This window comes from Cicer arietinum, chromosome 3 (genome assembly GCF_000331145.2).
Source record: "Cicer arietinum cultivar CDC Frontier isolate Library 1 chromosome 3, Cicar.CDCFrontier_v2.0, whole genome shotgun sequence".
Taxonomy (NCBI): Eukaryota; Viridiplantae; Streptophyta; class Magnoliopsida; order Fabales; family Fabaceae; genus Cicer; species Cicer arietinum.
Genome location: NC_021162.2, coordinates 18,655,316 through 18,661,683, shown reverse-complemented (window position 1 = coordinate 18,661,683; position 6,368 = coordinate 18,655,316). Strand labels below are relative to the sequence as shown.

At 27.7% G+C, this 6,368-nt stretch overlaps 1 long non-coding RNA gene across 1 annotated transcript; it reads left to right on the top strand.

The window, feature by feature from the left end:
- The first annotated feature begins 2,098 nt into the window (after positions 1–2,098).
- Positions 2,099–2,976, top strand: LOC113785740 (uncharacterized). The gene is made up of 2 exons (XR_003471873.2): positions 2,099–2,216; positions 2,658–2,976. It is a non-coding gene; the product is annotated as an uncharacterized lncRNA (long non-coding RNA).
- Positions 2,977–6,368: the final 3,392 nt, after the last annotated feature.

The window sequence follows — 6,368 nt, the reverse complement described above, 5'->3', positions numbered from 1 at the left end:
TACAGCGCTTAGCATAGTGTATTTTTTGTTTCCACTTAACTTAATTAAATGTGTTATTATTTATAGTATACATGTTTAATTCAATTTAGAAATATTATAATAAATATACATATTAAATAATTTTATATTTTTATAAAACTTTATTTGGATGATATATATGATACAATGACTTTTTTATTGTTTATATTTAAAACAAAAGGAAGTAAGATAGAATCGTAAATTAATTACTAAATGTACAATACGTAAGGGTAAGCATTCTCATTCATGAGTAGGCATAGCAACTAGTCGGGGCGGAGACGGATTTTGCCTCCTCCACTCTGCATTCGACTAATCGGGGAAAACTCGCACCCGTCTCTCTTTCATGGCGAGTGTGAAATTTAGGCATCATCTCCGTCTTCATCGGGGTTCGTATATTTTCGTCTGCACATGTACTCATACATATATATACAATTATAAATTTAAAAATCATATATATTATAATTAATATAATAAAATAATTATTATTAGACAATAATAAAATTAACAAATATTTTTCATAGAGATAAGATTATAATTTTTAATATTTAAAAAAATATTAGGTATATTCAATATGTATATGTATATAAAATTTAAAAATTATAATAGTATTACTTGCGAGACAGATGTGGGGTGAATATCACCTTCTCCTAAACTCGTATCTGCTCCAGAATTTTAATTTCGAGAAAAATCCGCACCTGCACTCAATCAAAGCAAATTTCACCTACTCAAATCAAGACGAATTCAAATGAATACCTGCAAATGTAGGTTATATTGTGACGCCTATTTACGAGCTCCGCCTTCCGGCCATAGACAAAGATATTTGGTAAAAAAAACATTAAACATCACCATCAAGCCACCTCAGATATTATACGTACGACGAATAAGTATTTATTAATTAACCTTTACTAATATCTTTTTAAATTTGTATCTCTTGCTTTTCAATTTAAATAAGGAAGTATTATTAATATTGCAACACAAAACGTTTAATAATCGAAACGTTTGTTCTTTTCATTTCTTGTTATGCATTTCTTCTATCATACACTAGTTTTATAGTTATAAATTCCTACACTAGCTAGTCCACAAATAATAATGTATTATTAAACCCTGCATTCAAATTCCAAGCCATACATGCACAATTTATTAAATCAGGGTTCCTTGCTTCTCAATTTAATAATGGTGTATTATTTGTTTACTTTTTGATGAAGGGTGGTGGAACTTTTATTATTTTTTAAGATAAAAACTTCAATAGTTTGATTTAATGATAAAAATTAACGAGATAGTTATATGATTTTGTTGATTGTCGGTTCAATATAATACTGTCATTAGAGTAATTTAAAGTCTTTTTATCTTTAACTACAGTAATTTTCTCCCACACTAAATATTTTCCATAAAAAAATTGATATGCATTTAATAAGAGAATTTATAAATTTGTGTTCCTTGCTTCTCAATTTAATAAGAGAAGAATTATTAAAAGAGTCACATCAGATTTGTTTATTAGTATTATTGATTGGTTCCTCATGTAGCATACAATTTGGCCTAATATTATAGCGTGTAAATTATGGTTGGCACATCTAACCGTGTAATTGTAAAATCGATGGAGGCAAAATAACTTATTTATTTAATTGCAGTTTTTGTTTTTATTTACTTTTATTAATTTATAAAATTGATTCTTCTATTTAAAAAGTCGATAATTTTGATCCCTCACTTGTATTTTTGAACTAAAAATAAAATAATTTGACATATTTTAAATATCGTGACATGTAATTCTATGAAATAGAACAATCTGAATGCATTAATTATTAATGTATCACTGATTAAATTACAAATATGAAATAAACTTAAAGTTGAAAGTTAAATTTTTACTGTGTTTTATTCTAATTTCATAAATCTTAATCATTCTACATCAACGTATTACAAATCACATTATTTAAATTATGTCACATCGTTTTTTTGTTTGTTACTAAAATTATTGACTTTTAATATAAAGAGACCAATTTCATAAATCAGTAAAAATAAAGGGATTAAATATACAATTAAACCTAAATTATTTATCTATAAATAACTTTATACAAAATTAATTACCGCAACATGAAACGAAGCTCATAACCAACAAACTATTGTAGTTGATTTTTTTTCCAATCAAATAATGACTTATGTTAAGCTCTCTCCTATGGTTGTGTTCTTTCTTGCCACATTTGGTATGTATTTCAATCAGTTTTATTACTATTATCGTACATCTCCATTTATAATTTAGAGCCAATGAGAAATTAATTCTAATCTATTCCTAATAAATGGACTATAGTCTATTAAATTATTAAGCACCATTGCCCTAAATCACACTTATACAAAGATAATATCATATTTCATTTGTAATAAATTTTTTGTTCTAATTTTACTCTTAAATTTAAATTGTAGTTACAATTTTATCCTTATTTACCGAATCAAGTAACTAAATTTAATTCTTACTTAAATTTTAAATTCAAATATTATATAATCCTAATTTAAATTTTAAATCAAGTTTGATCCAATCCTTAAATCTATCTTAACAAATCAAATTTAAACCAATCCTAATTCTAATTCCCTTTGCAATATTGGTATGTATATGTTGTTCGAACTTTAATTCGTTTAATCATTTGCAGTAATGTTGTTGATGACGAAGGGAAAAGCACAATCGTGTATTGGTAAAGATTGTAGAATAGGTGGTACACCATGTGGTGATGGTTGTGATTGTGCTTCTGTATTTCCATTGGGTGTTAATAAACCAGGTGTCTGTGTCCCTCAATTATTCCAGTTTTTCTCCTGAATATGATCATATGATATGTCAATCCCATGATGAATCTATACTTTAAATAAACTTTTACTTTAAATAGTTTGTTTCCAACTAATGAGATGGATTTCATTTAATGATGCATGTAAATGGGAGTGCACCTTAAATATATATTGTTACTTAGAAAATAATGTTATGAGTCATTTATTACTTGTTGTGTAATATTCTTCCCATATAGACAATGCTATGCAATAAGAATCGGTACCATTACAAAGCATAAATTATATTTAGCTAATTAACATGCTCGGCTATGGCCCCATATAACAAGATTACGGCATATTTTGAACTGAAATTTTGGAGTGGTTTAATTCTTAAAATTTTAATATTTAAATAAAATATATAATATTTTATTGCATATAAGAATTTTCAGTTGTAAATTTACAAAAAAAAAATATATGAGAAAGGTAGTAGATTAAATTTTGGTTTATATTTTTAATGATTAAAAATTAGTTGAAATTTATGTTGGAAAATTTATTTAATAATTATAGTAGTTGTTTTTCTAATTTTGTTTATAAATTATTCCCTCCGGTTTTTTTATAATAAACAAATAGATTATAACCAGGTCTCCAAAATTTTATGTATTTGTTCAAGAGTCGTCTTAAAGATTTTAGAGACCTTGTTCTAATCTTAAAAATTGAGTATAATAAAAAATATAATTTTAATAATTAAAAAATTAGTAAAATAAATTTTAGTCCATATATATATATCAATCTACATCATGCAATGAGGATTTACAAATATTAATCTATGTGATATGATGGCTCTTCATCATATGCATATTTTTCATTGTTTTTAGTCTTATTTATCTTTAATCATTTGTTAATTTAAGGAGTTATTTGATATATTTTGTTGATTTTAGTTCTTGGATTTAATGAAATGTTTATGTTCTTATTTCCTTGATTAAGTAGAGATTTTTCGTAGTTTTGCGTTGTTTATTTGTTTTAGTGCAATGCTGAATTTTGGTGAGAAATCAACATGACCTATGTGGAGTATTTCAACTATATCTAGAGTTATGAATATCCAATTTGAGTCAAACTAAGTGAAAGTGAAAGCTAAGATCCATAGCTACAATATTCATGAAGACATCAAAACCCAATTCAGACTCAAAAGAGAAGTAAAATACAATATATGTCAAACAAAAGAGGTTTTGCGCCCGAAGCGTAAAACCCGCGTCTGGGGCGCGTTTTGACGATATTTTCGCATCCTGATTCTGTCTAGGTGCGCCTGAAAAATGCTTGGGGAGCGCGACGCGCATTTGAACACATTAAAACACATTTTTCTCACTTTTTAGGTATCTTTTTTACTATTGTGATGTTTGGAGACTTGTGCTCTGACAAAGAAACTCATATACGACGATTTCTAACACCATTGGAGCAGTTTTATCAAGAATTATTCATGAATCTTTCCTATAATTCTTCTCTAATCTCTATCTTTTCTATCTATATCATGAGTAACTAAACCTTTGCGTGTAACAAGATGAAACCCTTATTTTGCTGATTTGATTTCTAGTTATATGAATGAGTTTATTGAATTATTTTTCTCATCTCTGTACTTAATTCTTTATATTGTTTGATCAACTTTAAAATGTTCAACGATTCGTATTTTAAAACGGAAGTGGACTTTACGAATGCTTGAGATGAGAAATTCATGATATTGGAGTCTAGGGATAGATGGAGGTCATGAAACCATTTAAATTAGTTGCAAAGGCAAGATAATTCATGTACAGTAAGAAGTAATTTTAATCTTAAATCCACTAAGGAATTAGGGGTTACTTTGGAATTAAAGGTTATTTCACTAAGACATTAGGGCAAGAATAATAAAGAGAATTCGATAATAATTCAATAAAGGAATTCAATAACTAGGATTAAATTAGATACCAAGGTTGGATTCGAAATGAAACTCATCCATGACATTTTTCTTATAATAAAGGATCAATTTTATTATTGTTGTTAATTTCAAATATTATTTCAATCAATTCAGAAACTTTTGTTCCATTTTAGTAGTTAAATACAATTCGATAGTAAAACGTAATCCTTGAGTTCGGCACTCGATACTATCGTTTTATTATTACTTGCAACGATTCAATACACTTGCTGAAACACTACCAAGTTTTTGGCGCTGTTGCCAAAGATTGTCATCTCACTATTGAGTTATAATTTAGCTACTTAATTGAAATTTTTTGCTCTGCAATAAAACTTTTGTTTTTTTTTTTTATTTTGAAAAAAATACTTTTTTTCTTGTATTTTCTATTTTTATTTGTTGAGCTTGTTAATGTCGTGTGCTAGTGGTTTGTCTCTTCTTTGTTTGAGATAACTATTCGTTGTAGAGAATTGAAGATTGTAATGATGATATTCTACTACAATTATATGAAGAGTGTGATACTTGTCTTATATCTGCTATATTACGCATAATTGAGGGAGAAATCTTGAGAGATACATTTTTAAAATATAACCCTCAGATTGGGCCTCTTAGGTGTTACGTTTGCAAATGAATACATATGAATGAAACTTGTTTTGATTACTATGTACCACCACTAGAATATGAAGATCTACTGGTCAATGAAGTAGAAGATGACGAATGTTATATGAAAAAGATCAAATGAGAACAAATTCTACCTCATAAAATTCTATTTAAAGAATCAGAGGACAAAGACTTTCACATTGAGGATTTTTTAGTTGAATTCGTGAAGAATAACATGGTTTCAATTGAAAGATTTGAAAGTCAACGTGAGAGGTTATTTGAGCAAGTGGTTGAGTTTGAGAAGATGTAGGAGATGTTGAAGATGACTTCATTGTTGTGGTAGAAGAAGATGAGTAAAAGGAGAACACGAACGAAGAAAATAAAAAAGAAGAGATTGATGAAGTTCAAGTTTCAATCTTTGCCTTGTTCATCAATGTCCAATTGAAAAAGACATGGAAACAACATCATTTATTTCTCAAGTTCATGAAATTTCTACCAAACAAAATGAAGAAGGGTGATGTGTTCTTCCTATCATATATGCCACCTTGACAATAATTGTGGTGTCAAACTAATGACTTTAAAGAAGCGCTTCAAGGGAGGCAACCCATAGGTAGAGGTAACTTTTATTTTTGCAATCTTATTTTTATTATTTGAATTTGTTTCTTTTTAATTGTGTGTAAATGTGCACTACGATGAAGAATTGTTAACAACTTGAAGCTAGTCTTAAACTATCTGTTTCAGATTTTAAAATTTAAACTCTATGTATTTGCTCATATCATTGCTCAATTCGATGAGTTTCACTCATGTGTGCATTGTTGATTACTCCTTAGTTGTCGAAGTCTCACTTGCCAATTTTTTCTAACTTTTTAGTGACACATTTGGAATTATTTTAACAATTCATACTCTCTCTTATTATCCTAGCTATGAGTTTTTTGGCCTAAACACTTTAATTTTTTGTTGTGTGATTATCTAGATATGTTTTATCCCTTTAGAAGTTGCACTAATTATGACTTGCATCACTTGAAATTTATGCATACACTGAGATAATTTTGTTTAGTTGTTT